General features: G+C 37.6%; 1 protein-coding gene across 10 annotated transcripts in view; it reads left to right on the top strand.

Moving 5' to 3' along the window:
- CEP83 (centrosomal protein 83) overlaps positions 1–14,845 on the top strand; it is a 122,989-nt gene that overhangs the window by 27,179 nt on the left and 80,965 nt on the right. For 2 of the 10 annotated variants that reach the window (XM_081309495.1, XM_081309489.1), the window contains exon 2: positions 8,835–8,944. The exons of 5 other annotated variants lie outside the window; for them this stretch is intronic. The gene's annotated coding sequence lies outside the window, so the exon portion shown is untranslated. Of the gene's footprint in view, positions 1–8,834; positions 8,945–10,945; positions 11,112–14,845 lie in introns of all 10 variants that reach the window. 3 more of the 10 variants (XM_081309486.1, XM_081309488.1, XM_081309490.1) reach the window with 3 other exon arrangements.

The raw sequence follows: 14,845 nt of genomic DNA, 5'->3' as shown, positions 1-14,845 counted from the left end.
ATCCTCTTGTTTCAGCCTCCTGAGCCACTAGGTTTACAGGTGTGCACCACCATGTCTCTCTTTTTTCATTGAATTAAAAATGTTTATTCACAGTATGATTTGTGGTTTTCTGTTGAAACCTGCAATTGTGGGCTATTGTGTTATAAAATGGTTGAACCTAATTAAGCTTTCTGTTTTAATGGGGGTTTTCACCCTACTCTGGCAGGGGAAAAGGAGAAATGCTACCTCATTATTATCAGATGGGATAGAAGTCCAGGTTTCCCAACTGGCCTCTGTTGACACCTAAGTTGGGGGGTGTTTTCATCATTTTTCTGGGTAACTTGGAGCTCTGGTTGCCTATTGTGATCTCCCTCCACTCATGCCCTGATGAAGGTAGACATTGTCACTGAGATAATGGTGCCTGTCTTAACTTTCCACTTCTGTGGCCGAACTTGTGCAGGTTGAGAGGTAGGTGCTCTTTCTTACTTCTAGTGGGGGCGAAAGTTCAGGTTTCTGGTGTGTCCTTTGCTGACATTGCAGGTACATGGCACTTCATAGTGCTCAGTGAACATGAAAGTTCTCACTGTCTACTTGGTCCTCTTCTACACTTCGCTCAAGATTATTGGGATACTTTGTTGTCAAGGCCTGGCCTCCTTACTTGGTCTTTGCTTCTGCAAATAGGGGTAGAGTTGTGTAGTTTTCTTTTCTTTTTCTGTAGTACTGGATAGAGTAGAATGTAGTTGTCTAAATTTTTTTTCTATCTTGCCACAAGGCTTCCCCTTCCTTGTACCTCTAACCAGAGAGCAAAATTTATTGGTTTTTTTCCTGAATACCAGCTTCTTTAGCTCCAAGTTGAGATATGTGGGAAACGAAGTCTATGGATCTGAGCACTGTGTTTATTCTTACACCGTGAGGTCTTTAGCTGGACTGCCTGTCCATTTGATAATCTTTTTATATAAATATATAACCCAGGACTTTGGGTTGTATTATTGGGTGAAATAGGGAAATACACAAATAACTACTCTATTTTCCTAGAAGCTGAAGTCTTTAAGTTTTAATATGTAATATCAATTTTCATTTAGTTGTGGATATTTTCTACTTTTTCTTGGGACCTTTCCTTCAATTCACATTTAGAAATGTATTGTTTACTTTGTAAAGATACATAGCTTTTTAGTTATCTTTATGTATTGAGTTTTGGTTTAGTTGCATTGTAGTTAGTGAACACATTCTGTACAATTCTTTTTTTTTAAACACTTATTTTTTATTTATTCATTTTTATGTGGTGCTGAGAATTGAACCCCGGGCCTCGCATGTGCTAGGCAAGTGCTCTACCACTGAACCACAACCTCAGCCCCCACATTCTGTGCAATTCTGATCTTTTAACAGTTATTGAAGATTTTAAGATCCAGCTTGTGTTCCTTATTTATATTATTGTATATATGCTTCTGAGGAATGTATATTGTATAGTTATTTGGTACAGTTTCTTATATGTCATTTAGTCAGGATGGTTAATTGCATTGTTTAAATTGTATGTGTACTTACTGTTTTATCTTATTTGCTAGATTCTCACCCTGTACTTGTGAATTTATTGTAGTTCAAACAATGTATATAGTTAGTGGCTGTACTAAGTGTATGTAAATTTAAAATTGTTAATTCTTCCTGGTACATTAAACCTTTATTATTAAAACGACTTTTGCCACCTTTAGTAGTGTTTTTTTTTTTTTTTGCCTTAAAATCTTTTATCTGATGCTAATATAGCTCTACCATCTGTCTTTTGATTAGTGTTTATGGTATCTTTTTCCTTGAACCCTTCCTTACCCCTTATGTCTTAAGTATAAAAAACTCTTATAAAAGAGTATATATTGGGGCTGGGGTTATGGCTCAGCGGTAGCACACTTGCCTGGCATGTGTGAGGCACTGGGTTCGATTCTTAGTACTACATATAAATAAGGTAAAATTCTGGCTCCTGGAACTGCTCTGGCCCAGGGCTAAAGAACCCGCGGAAACTGCTTCTCGGTCCGGGTCCTGCTGAATACTGTGGAGGTAAATACCAACCGAGCCTTCATAGACAGTGGCAACAAGATTGAGACGGGGCTTGTGAGGGCCGGTCAGGACTCACCCATTGCTTTGGTCACCCGGCAAAGGGAACGAAATGCTGCCATTTGCATGGGATACCAACATGGCAGAGATCTGAGGTCATCAGAAAGCAGCGGAGGAGATAACTTCATTGATACCAGCGGCGACAGAAACCGTTGGTCTCCTGGTAAAGAAAGTGAGTCACATACACCCGAGTCTCTCTCACTTTGTCATCAGGCCAGAGGGGCAGAGCAGAGCCGCCGCCCGTGCCCGGAAAAGGCCCAGCAACCTGCAGGCGTGGTAGTCACGTCACCCTAATTGGAGTAGGGGCAGAGCAGAGCCGCCGCCCGTGCCTGGAACAGGCCCAGCGACCTGCCGGTGTGGTAGTCACGACACCCCAATTGGAGTAGGGGCAGAGCAGAGCCTCCACCAGCGCCCGCAAGGTAGGCAGGCCTGTGACCGACTGGCGGAACAGGCCCAGCGGCCTGCCGGCACGGCAGACACATCACCCCATTTGGAGTAGGGGCAGAGCACAGCCGCTGCCCGTGCCCGCAAGGTAGGCAGACCTGCGACCGACCAGCGGAACAGGCCCAGCGGCCTGCCGGCATGGTAGTCACGTCACCCCAATTGGAGTAGGGGTAGAGCAGAGCCGCCGCCTGCGCCCGGAACGGGCCCAGCGACCCGCCGGCATGGAAGTCACGTCACCCCAATTGGAGAGGAGAGCTGCCTCCCGCGCCCAGAACAGGCCCAGCATACCGCCGGCATGGTAGACACGTCAGCCCAATTGGAGTAAGGGCAGAGCAGAGCTGCTGCCCGCGCCTGCAAGGTAGGCAGACCTGCGACCGACCGGCAGAACAGACACAGCGGCCCACCACCGTGGTAGACAGATCACCCCAATTGGAGGAGGAGCACAGCCGCCGCCCGCCCCTGCAAGCGAGACTTTTCAACTATACAAGAGCAATATAAATATATAGGGGGAAAATTTCAAAAAAACAACAGTTTCACCAAGCAGAAAGAAATGCGAGCAGTATGAAAAGACAAGGAAAGAAAGGACCACAAGCAATGTAGGTCAACTCAACTTTAGAAGAGGTAATAGCTGCAGCAGATGGAATGTCAGATAAAGAATTCAGGATATACATGCTTCAGATGATCTGGAGTCTCAAGGAAGACATTAGACAGCAAAATCAGACAATGAAAGATCACTTCGACAATGAATTACATAAACAAATCCAAGAAGCAAAAGATCAACTATTCAGGGAGATAGAGGTTATAAAAAAGAAAGAAACAGATATTCTGGAAATGCAGGAAGCAATAAACCAACTTAAAAACTCAATTGAGAATACTACCAGCAGAGTAGAACACTTAGAAGATAGAACATCAGACAATGAAGACAAAGTATTTCAACTTGAAAAGAACATAGCTCAGCAAGACTGTTAAGAAACCATGAGCAGAACATCCAAGAAATATGTGATAACATAAAGAGACCAAACTTAAGAGTCATTGGGATACAGGAAGGGATAGAGGTCAAAACCAAAGAATGAGCAATCGATTCAATGAAATAAAGGAGAAAACTTCCCAGACTTGAAGAATGAGACAGAATCCCAAATCCTAGAAGCCTACAGGACGCCGAATGTGCAAAATCATAAGAGATCCACACCTAGACACATTATAATGAAGATGCCCAACATACAGAATAAGGAGAGAATTTTGAAAGCTACAATAGAAAGGAAGCAGATTACATTTAGGGGTAAACCAATCAGGATAACAGCTGATCTCTCAACACAGACTCTGAAAGCTAGAAGATCCTGGAATAACATATTTCAAACACTGAAAGAAAATGGGTTCCAACCAAGAATCGTGTATCCGGCGAAATTAAGCTTCAGGATGGAAGATGAAATTAAAACCTTCCACGATAAACAAAAGTTAAAAGCATTCGCAGCTAGAAAACCATCTCTTCAAAAAATCCTTGGCAAAACATTACAGGAAGAGGAAACTGAAAATAACATTGAAAACCATCAGTGGGAGGTAGGACAGTAAAGGGGGGAAAGTAATCAAAGAGGAAAACAAACCATGTTTAGTAACATAAATAAACAAATATGGCTGGAAGAACAATCCATATCTCAATAATAACCCTAAATGTTAATGGCTTAAACTCACCAATTAAGAGACACAGGCTAGTAGAATGGATCACAAAACAAGACCCAACAATATGCTGCCTACAGGAGACGCATTTGATAGGAAAAGACATACATAGACTGAAGGTGAAAGGTTGGGAAAAATCTCATCACTCATATGGACTTCGGAAACAAGCAGGAGTGTCCACACTCATGTGAAATAAAATAGATTTCAAGCCAAAGTTAATCAAAAGGGATAAAGAGGGACACTACATACTGCTCAAGGGAACCATACACCAACAACACATAAACAATCATAAATATATATGCCCCAAACAACGGTGCAGCTATGTTCATCAAGAAAACTCGTCTCAAGTTCAAGAGTCTAATAGACCACCATACAATAATCATGAGAGACTTCAACACACCTCTCTCACCACTGGACAGATCTTCCAAACAAAAGTTGAATAAGGAAACTATAGAACTCAATAACACAATTAATAACCTAGGCTTAATGGACATATATAGAATATACCACCGAACATCAAGCAGTTACACTTTTTTCTCAGCAGCACATGGATCCTTCTCAAAAATAGGTCATATATTATGTCACAGGGCAACTCTTAGACAATATAAAGGAGTAGAGATAATACCATGCATCTTATCTGATCATAATGGAATGAAACTGAAAATCAACGATAAAAGAAGGAAGGAAAAATCATGCATCACTTGGAGAATGAATAATAGGTTACTGAATGATCAATAGGTTATAGAAGACATCAAGGAGGAAATTAAAAAATTCTTAGAGATAAATGAAAACACAGACACAACATATTGGAATCTATGGGACACATTGAAAGCAGTTCTAAGAGGAAAATTCATTGCTTGGAGTTCATTCCTTAAAAAAAGAAAAAAACCAACAAATAAATGATCTCATACTTCATCTCAAAATCCTAGAAAAAGAGGAGCAAAACAACAGAAAAAGAAGTAGAAGGCAAGAAATAATTAAAGTCAGAGCTGAAATTAATGAAATCGAAACAAAAGAAACAATTGAAAAAATTGACAAAACTAAAAGTTGGTTCTTTGAAAAAATAAATAAAATCGACAGACCCTTAGCCATGCTAACGAAGAGAAGAAGAGAGAGAACTCAAATTACTAGCATACGGGATGAAAAAGGCAATATCACAACAGACACTTCAGAAATACAGAAGATAATCAGAAATTACTTTGAATCCTTATACTCCAATAAAATAGAAGATAGTGAAGGCATCGATAAATTTCTTAAGTCATATGATCTGCCCAGATTGAGTCAGGAGGATATAGACAACCTAAACAGACCAATATCAATTGAGGAAATAGAAGAAACCATCAAAAGACTACCAACTAAGAAAAGCCCAGGACCGGATGGGTATACATCAGAGTTTTACAAAACCTTTAAAGAGGAACTAACACCAATACTTTTCAAGCTATTTCAGGAACTAGAAAAAGAGGGAGAACTTCCGAATTCATTCTACGAGGCCAACATCACCCTGATTCCTAAACCAGACAAAGACACTTCAAAGAAAGAAAACTACAGACCAATATCTCTAATGAACCTAGATGCAAAAATCCTCAATAAAATTCTGGCGAATCAGATTCAAAAACATATAAAAAAAATTGAACAGGGATGAGCACCATGATCAAGTAGGATTCATCCCTGGGATGCAAGGCTGGTTCAATATATGGAAATCAATAAATGTTATTCACCACATCAATAGACTTAAAAATAAGAACCATATGATCATCTCGATAGATGCGGAAAAAGCATCTGACAAAGTACAGCATCCCTTTATGTTCAAAACATTAGAAAAACTAGGGATAACAGGAACTTACCTTGACATTGTAAAAGCTATCTATGCTAAGCCTCAGGCTAGCATCATTCTGAATGGAGAAAAATTGAAGGCATTCCTTCCCTCTAAAATCTGGAACAAGACAGGGATGCCCTCTCTCACCACTTCTGTTCAACATAGTTCTTGAAACACTGGCCAGAGCAATTAGACGAAAGATATTAAAGGCATAAAAATAGGAAAAGAAGAACTTAAATTATCACTATTTGCAGATGACATGATTCTATACCTAGCAGACCCAAAAGGGTCTACAAAGAAACTATTAGAGCTAATAAATGAGTTCAGCAAAGTGGCAGGATATAAAATCAACATGCATAAATCAAAGGCATTCCTGTATATCAGTGACAAATCCTCTGAAATGGAAATGAGGACAACCACTCCATTTACAATATCCTCAAAAAAAAAAAAAAACTTGGGAATCAACCTAACAAAAGAGGTGAAAGACTTATACAATGGAAACTACAGATCCCTAAGGAGAGAAATAGAAGAAGATCTTAGAAGATGGAAAAATATACCCTGTTCATGGATAGGCAGAACTAACATCATCAAAATGGCGATATTACCAAAAGTTCTGTATAGGTTTAATACAATGCCAATCAAAATCCCAACGGCATTTCTTGTAGAAATAGAGAAAGCAATCATGAAATTCATATGGAAAAATAAAAGATCCAGAATAGCAAAAACAATGCTAAGCAGGAAGTGTGAATCAGGCGGTATAGCGATACCAGACTTCAAACTATACTATAGAGCAATAGTAACAAAAACAGCATGGCACTGGTACCAAAACAGGCAGGTGGACCAATGGTACAGAATAGAGGCCACAGAAACCAATCCACAAAGCTACAACTATCTTATATTTGATAAAGGGGCTAAAAGCATGCAATGGAGGAAGGATAGCATCTTCAACAAATGGTGCTGGGAAAACTGGAAATCCATATGCAACAAAATGAAACTGAATCCCTTTCTTTCGCCATGCACAAAAGTTAACTCAAAATGGATCAAGGAGCTTGATATCAAATCAGAGACACGGCATCTGATAGAAGAAAAAGTTGGCTACGATCTACATACTGTGGGGTCGGGCTCCAAATTCCTCAATAGGACACCCATAGCACAAGAGTTAATAACTAGAATCAACAAATGGGACTTACTCAAACTAAAAAGTTTTTTCTCAGCAAAAGAAACAAGAGAAGTAAATAGGGAGCCTACATCCTGGGAACAAATCTTTACTCCTCACACTTCAGATAGAGCCCTAATATCCAGAGTATACAAAGAACTCAAAAAATTAGACAATAAGATAACAAATGGGCCAAGGACCTGAACAGACACTTCTCAGAGGAGGACATACAGTCAGTCAACAAGTACATGAAAAAATGCTCAGCATCTCTAGCAGTCAGAGAAATGCAAATCAAAACCACCCTAAGATACTATCTCACTCCAGTAAGATTGGCAGCCATTAGGAAGTCAAACAACAAGTGCTGGCGAGGATGTGGGGAAAAGGGTACACTTGTTCATTGTTGGTGGGACTGCAAATTGGTGCGGCCAATTTGGAAAGCAGTATGGAGATTTCTTGGAAAGGTGGGAATGGAACCATCATTTGACCCCGCTATTCCCCTTTTCGGTCTATTCCCTAAAGACCTAAAAAGAGCATGCTACAGGGACACTGCTACATTGATGTTCATAGCAGCACAATTCACAATAGCAAGACTGTGAAACCAACCTAGATGCCCTTCAATAGACGAATGGATAAAAAAAAAATGTGGCATTTATACACAAAGGAGTATTACTCTGCATTGAAAAATGAGAAAATCATAGAATTTGGAGGGAAATGGATGGCATTAGAGCAGATTATGCTAAGTGAAGCTAGCCAAGCCCTAAAAAACAAATGCCAAATGTCTTCTTTGATATAAGGAGAGTAACTAAGAACAGAGTAGGGATGAAGAGCATGAGAAGAAGATTAACATTAAACAGGGATGAGAGGTGGACGGGAAAGGGAGAGAGGAGGGAAATTGCATGGAAATGGAAGGAGACCCTCAGGGTTATACAAAATTACATACAAGAGGAAGTGAGGGGAAAGGGAAAAATAATATAAGGGGGAGTAATGAATTACAGTAGAGGGGGTAGAGAGAGAATAGGGGAGGGGAGGGGGGATAGTAGAGGATAGGAAAGGCACCAGAATACAACAGACACTTGTATGGCAATATGTAAATCAATGGAAATATAACTGATGTGATTCTGCAATCTAAATGGGGTAAAAATGGGAGTTCATAACCCACTTGAATCAAAGTGTGAAATATGATATATCAAGAACTATGTAATGTTTTGAACAACCAACAATAAAAATTAAAAAGTAAAATTCTATCAACAACTAAAAAAAAAATTTAAAAAAGAGTATATATTATCAAGCTTTGTTTTTTCCTTTAAATTTATCTTTTATTTGAGGCATTTATTCTGTGTATATTAATGCAATTACTGATGTTTGTTTAAATCTACTGCATTACAGTGTCTTATTTTCCTGTTGTTTTAAGTTCCTTCTTGTTATAGTTTAGATATAAGTTGTATCCCAAAAGCTCAATTCAAGAAAGTTCAGAGGTGCAATGATTGGGTTATGAGATCCCTAACCTAATCACTGCATTAATACACTGTTAGGGATTAACTGGGCAGTAACTGTAGGCATGTAGAATGTGGCTGCAAGAGATAGGTCACTGGGTTGTGGCTTTTGGGTATATATTTTATTTTGTCCCTGGTGAGCAGAATGCTTTCTCTGCTTCCTGATTGTCAGGTCCTGAGCTGCTTTCCTTTGCCACATCTTTCCGCCATGATGTTTTGCATCACCTCTGTCTGACCCAGAGCAATGGAGCCAGTTGTCTGTGGACTGAGACCTCTGAAACTGTGAGCCCCAGATACACTTTACCTCCTATAAAATTGTTATTGTCAGGTGTTTTGGTCACAGCAGCGATAAACGCTGACTAAAATTATATTTCCTCCTTTTTTTAGATCATTGGTTCTCAACAGATGGTGGGGATGATAGGTCACTTATGGTAACATGTGGAGACATTTTGACTTTCACAACAACTAGGGAGAGTGGTGCTACAGGCATATTGTTGTTGAATATCTTAGGATGCACAAGACAGCCCTACAACAAAGAATTATATTCTTTAAAATGCCAATTGTGCTGAGATTGAGAAACCTGCCTTAGAGTGCTTGATTAATTCTATTTTTCCCTAACTTTAAGCATGTTTATTGGTTATCCTAGAGAAGGATTTGGCAGATGTTTATTATTAACAATAAAAAGATAGTAAATATTTTAGACACTACATCATCTGTAGTTCCTGTCATGTACTCTTTTTTCCCTTCTTTCTAACGCTCCCTTTTAATAGACCTATTATTTTTTAAAGCAGTTTTAGCTTCACAATAAAATTGAATGGAAAGTACAAATAATTCCTGTATAACCTGTCTCTACATATGCACAGCTTCCCCTGATATCAGTATTCTACACTAGAGTATTACATTGGTGTTATAGTTTGAATCTGGAATGTCCCCTAAAAACTTTTGTGTTGAAGGTTTGATCTCCAGTTACTCTCTTTCCCTTTCTCCCTCCCTTATTTTTACCCCCACCCCATCCCCACTTTTCTGGCTGCCCTGGGGTAAGCAGCTTTTTTCTGCCATGCCCTTGTGCCATGATGTCCTGCCTTACCACAAGCCCAGAAACAATGGAGCTAAGTGACCATGGACTGAAACTGTGAGCCAAAAAAAAACTTTCTTCCTTTTAGATTCATTTTTCTTAAGTTTATTGTCATAACAATGGAATGCTAAGAAACACAATTGGTTATAATTGGTAGGATTAGATTGACATATTATTATTAACCAAAGTTCATAATTTACATTAGGGTTCACTTTTGGTGTCATGTGTGCTGTGGGTTTCAACAATCTTGTTTAGGCATGTATCTGCAATTATGTCATACAGTATAGTTTCACTACCCTAAAAATCCTTTGTGCTCCACTAATTTATCCTTCCTTTCCTCCGTCCCTGTCTTATAACTTCTGATTTTTAAAAATTGTTTCTGTAGTTTTCTTTTTTTTAGAATATCATATAGTTTGACTCTTAGTATATGTAGCTTTTCAGACTGGCTTTGTTACTTAGTAATATGCATTTAAGGTTCCTCCATGTCTATTCATGAATCTATAGTTTATTCCTTTTTAGTGCTGAATATTTTATTGCATGGATGCACCATAGTTTTTCAATTCACCTATAGAGGGACAAAAACTTCCCAGTTTTTACAGTTAGAATTAAAGTTTGTTATAAAATTGTATGCAGGTTTTCATGTGTATATATGTTTTCAGTTCATATCAGTTCATTCAGCCTAAATTCCCAAGAACATGATTGCTAGGTCTTGTAATATGAGAGTGTTTAATTTTGTAAGAAACTGCCAAACTGTCTTCCAAAGTGACTGTTACCATTTTACATTTTCAATAGTAATGAACAAATTCCTCTTGCTCTGCATCTTTTTTTTAAAAATAATGTTTTTTAGTTGTAGATGGACACAATACCTTTATTTTATTTGTTTTTATTTTTAGGTAGTGCCAGGGATCAAACCCAGTGCCTCATGCATGCTAGGCAAGCACTCTACTAATGAGCCACAACCCTGGCCTCTTGCTCCACATCTTCATCAACATTTGGTGTTGTCAGTGTTTTCAATTTTTCCCATTCTAAGAGCTTTGTAGTGGTGTTAGTTTACAATTCTCTAATGACATATAATGTTGAGCGTCTTTTCAAACTATGATTATTTACCACCTGCATTTGTTCTTTGGTGAAGTTTTGGTTCGGGTCTTGCCCATTTTAAAATTTTGAAAAAAATTCATTTATTATTTTTTATTTCTTACGTTTTCTAGGGATTGAATCCAGGGGCACTCTGCCACTGAGCTACATTCCCACTCCTTTTTATTTTTTATTCTGTGACAGAGTCTTGCTAAGTTGCTGAGACTGACTTTGAATTTACAATCCTCCTGACTTAGCCTCCCAAGTTACTGGGATTACAAGTGCGTTCCACCAAACCTGGTGAGTTTTTAATTTTCTTCAGTATTGAATTTTACGAATTCTTTGTTTATTTTGGATAATAGTCCTTTATCAGATGCATCTTTTGCAAATAATTTCTCCTAGTCTGGCTTGTCTTATTTTCTTGGTTGTATCTTTCACAGCGCAAAAGTTTTTCACTTTCATGCATCATGTGAATCTGTTTCTGGATTCTCACCTGTTCCTTTGATCTATATGGGATGAACTGACGTCTTAATAATATTGAGTCTTCCCCTGAGAAACATGGAGGGACTTCGGCTTCTAGGAAATCACCTATATTTTAATAAGACTTGCTTTTGTTGAAATGTGGTCAGTGTTTATATCAGAGGAGGGAACGATGTGAAAAACAGGCTCTTCAAATTTCTGTCTGATTTTTGTGTCAATAAAAGCCAGATGTTCCTGAATGATAAAATAAAGCAATCCTACCAGACTGTAAAAAAAAAAAAAAAAAAAAAATTGAGTCTTCCTATCCATGAACATGGAATATCTCCATTTATTTACTTCTGATTTTTTTCATCAGAATTTTATGTGTGTGTGTGTGTGTGTGTGTGTGTGTGTGTGTATAAATGGTTTGTTTTTAATTTCAAATTCTGTTGTTCATTGTTGATATATAGAAAAATGATTGATTGACTTCTGTATATTAACCTTGAATACCGCAGTTGTGCTGTAATGCTTATTAGTTGCAGGAGTTTTCTTCTTTTGTCTTTTTCTTCACTTATTTATTTTTGTCATTTTTCTTCAGATTTTCTATATGGAAGATGATGTCATCTGTGAAAAATACACTCACATTTCATTCTTCCTCATCTCTGTGCTTTTTATTGCTTATTGCATTAGCTAGGACTTCCAGAATGATGTAGAAAAGCAGTAATGAGGGAGGATATTCTTACCTTATTTCTGATATTAGTGGGGAAGCTTTGAGTGTCTCACTTGTTAAATGATAGCTGTAGGTTATTTTGTAATTGTTATTTATCATGTTGAGAAAGTTCTCCTCTATTCCAACTTTACTGATGATTTTTATTACATGTGGATATTGGATTTTGTCACATACTTTTTGTGTGTTTGATATGATCACATGAGTTAATCTGTTGATGTAATGGATTGCATTAATTGATTTTTAAATGTGGAACTGACTTTGCATACCTGGGATAAATCCTGCTTAGTTGTGGTGAATAATTTTTTTTATACATTATTGGGTTTGGTTTGCTACTATTTTGTTAAGAATTTTTTTGTGTTTGTTTTCATGAGTGATACTGGTCTATAGATTTCTTGTACCTTTTCCTGATTTTGGTGTTAGGGTGATACTGCTCTTGTAGAATGAGTTCAGAAGCATTCCCTCTTCTATATTCTGAAAAGGATAATGGAGTTGGTATAATTCCTTCCAAAATCTTTGATAAATTTATTGACAAGCCCATATGGGCTTGGTGCTTTCTGTTTTACATGTTTATTAATTATTGACTCAGTTTCTTTAACATATATAGACTTAGTTTGTCTATTTTTTCTTCTGTGAGTTTTTGCATATTGTCTTTCAAATAAATGGTCCATTTTATTTAATTACTAAATTTGTAGTCATGGAATTATTCATTGTATTTCTTTCTTTTTTTTAAAGAGGTTTTTGGGGGCCCTGGGTGGAATGTTATGGTTTGAATTATGTGATGTCTCCCTAAAGTTCATGTGTAAGTTGATGCAAGAATGTTCAGAGGTTAGGTGATTAGGTTATGAGAGCTCTAACCTAATTCATGAGGTTAGGTTGCTCATGGATTAACCGGGTAGGTAACTGTAGGCAGGTAGGGTGTGACTAGAAGAAGTAGGTCAGTGTGGGTGTGCCTTTTAGGTTTTATATTTTGTCCCTGGTGCCTAGAGCTGTCTCTGATGCCTGCCTGCCATGTCCTGAGCAGCTTTCCTCCTCCAAACCCTTATGTCATGGTGTTCTGCCTTACCTTTGCCCAGGAGCTATGGAATCATCCTACCATTGATTGAACCTCTAAAACCATGAGCCAAAATAAACCCTTCCTCCTTTTAAGAAAACCAAACAAAAATTATGGGATTTGTAGTGATGTCTCCTCTAATTTCTAACATTAATAATTTGTGTTCTTTCCTTTTTTCTTAGCCAAGCTAGAATTCTATCTTTTTGAAGAATCAGCTCCAGGTTTCATTGATTTTTTTTTCTCTGTTGACTTCCTTTTCTCAGTTTATAATATAATTTTCATCATTTTTCTTTTGTATTTGAAGTTAATATGCTTTTCTTCTGTTCTAAGACTTTGCTTTTCTTTTTCTAGCTTCCTAAGATAGAGACTTAGATGATTAATTTTGGTTATTTTATTCAAAAACTTAAATTCCTCTCTTAAATGCTGCTTTCACTGCATCCCACAAATTTGATAAGTTGTGTATTCATTTAGTTAAAATACTTTAAAATATCTCTTGTAATTTTTTCTTTGACCTGTGTGTTATTTAGAAGCATATTGCTTAATGTCCAATTATTTTCAGATTTCCAGGTATCTTTTTGTTGTTGATGGTTAGTATAATTCCATTGTGTTCTTAGAATCAACACTGTATGATTACCATTTTTAAAAAATTGTGTTTTATGCCCTAGAATGTGTTCTGTTTTAGTGAATGTTCCATGTATGCTTGAGAAGAATATATCTTCCATTGTTGTTGGAGAAATAGTCTGTAAATGTCTGTTTTATTAAGTTGGATGGTGGTATTGTTTAGTTTCACTGAGTAATTGCAGATACTTTGCCTAATGAATTTGTCCATTTCTTTTTTTTTTTTAAAGATAGTGTTTTTAATTTTGTTTTTTTAGTTGTAGATGGACATAATATCGAACCCAGTGCCTCACTCGTGCAAGGCAAGTGCTCCACCTCTGAGCCACAACCCTAGCCCCAAATTTGTTTATTTCTAACTGGTATTGTTGAAGTATAAAACTATTAATAGTGGATTAATCTATTCATCCTTGCAGCTCTGTCAGTTTTTGCCTCGTGATGCTATGTTGTTAGGCAGTATTTCTCTTATCCCTAAGACTTTCCTTGCTCTGAAGTATTTTCTGTTAAAAAAAAAATTTTTTTTTTTTTTAAGTACTGGAGATTGAACTCAGGGTCTTATCCATGCTAGGCAAGTGCTCTACCACTGAATCTCCAGCCCTTTTTATATTTTATTTTTGAGAAAGGGTTTGGCTAAATTACCTAGGTTGGCCTTGAATTTGTGATCCTTCTGCCTTAGCCTCTTGGTGACTGGGATTATAGATATGTGTCATTGCATTCAGCTCAAAATTGTCTAAATTGCCTTGTGTTGCTATAAGAAAAATATTATATAGACTGGGTGGCTTATAAACAAGAGGGATTTATTTCTCATTGTTCTGAAGGCTGGGAAGTCTAAGATTAAGATTTTTGCAAACCTTGATGGTGAGTGTCTGGTGAGTGCCTATCTACTGGTTAATAAGTAGTTATCTTTTTTTATTGTCTTCTCATACAGCAGGAGGGCCAGGGGAGCTTTCTTAGGACTCTTTCATAAGGGCAGTAATCCTATAATGAAGTTTCAGTCCCCATGACTTAATCACCCCCACATAGACCTCACCTTCTAATAGTGTTATTTTGATGCTAAGCCTTCAGCTTATAAACTTGGGAGGTATATAGGTGATTAGCCCATTGCTTTCTTCCTTTCCTTTTTCTTCCCTTTTCTTCCATTTGTTTCCCTTCATCCAGGGGCTTACACATGCTAGGCAA

This window comes from Spermophilus citellus (genome assembly GCF_964194105.1).
Source record: "Spermophilus citellus genome assembly, chromosome: 10".
In the NCBI taxonomy this organism is placed as follows: Eukaryota; Metazoa; Chordata; class Mammalia; order Rodentia; family Sciuridae; genus Spermophilus; species Spermophilus citellus.
The sequence above is the reverse complement of the archived record's forward strand: the minus strand, read 5'-3'. Positions and strand labels throughout refer to the sequence as shown.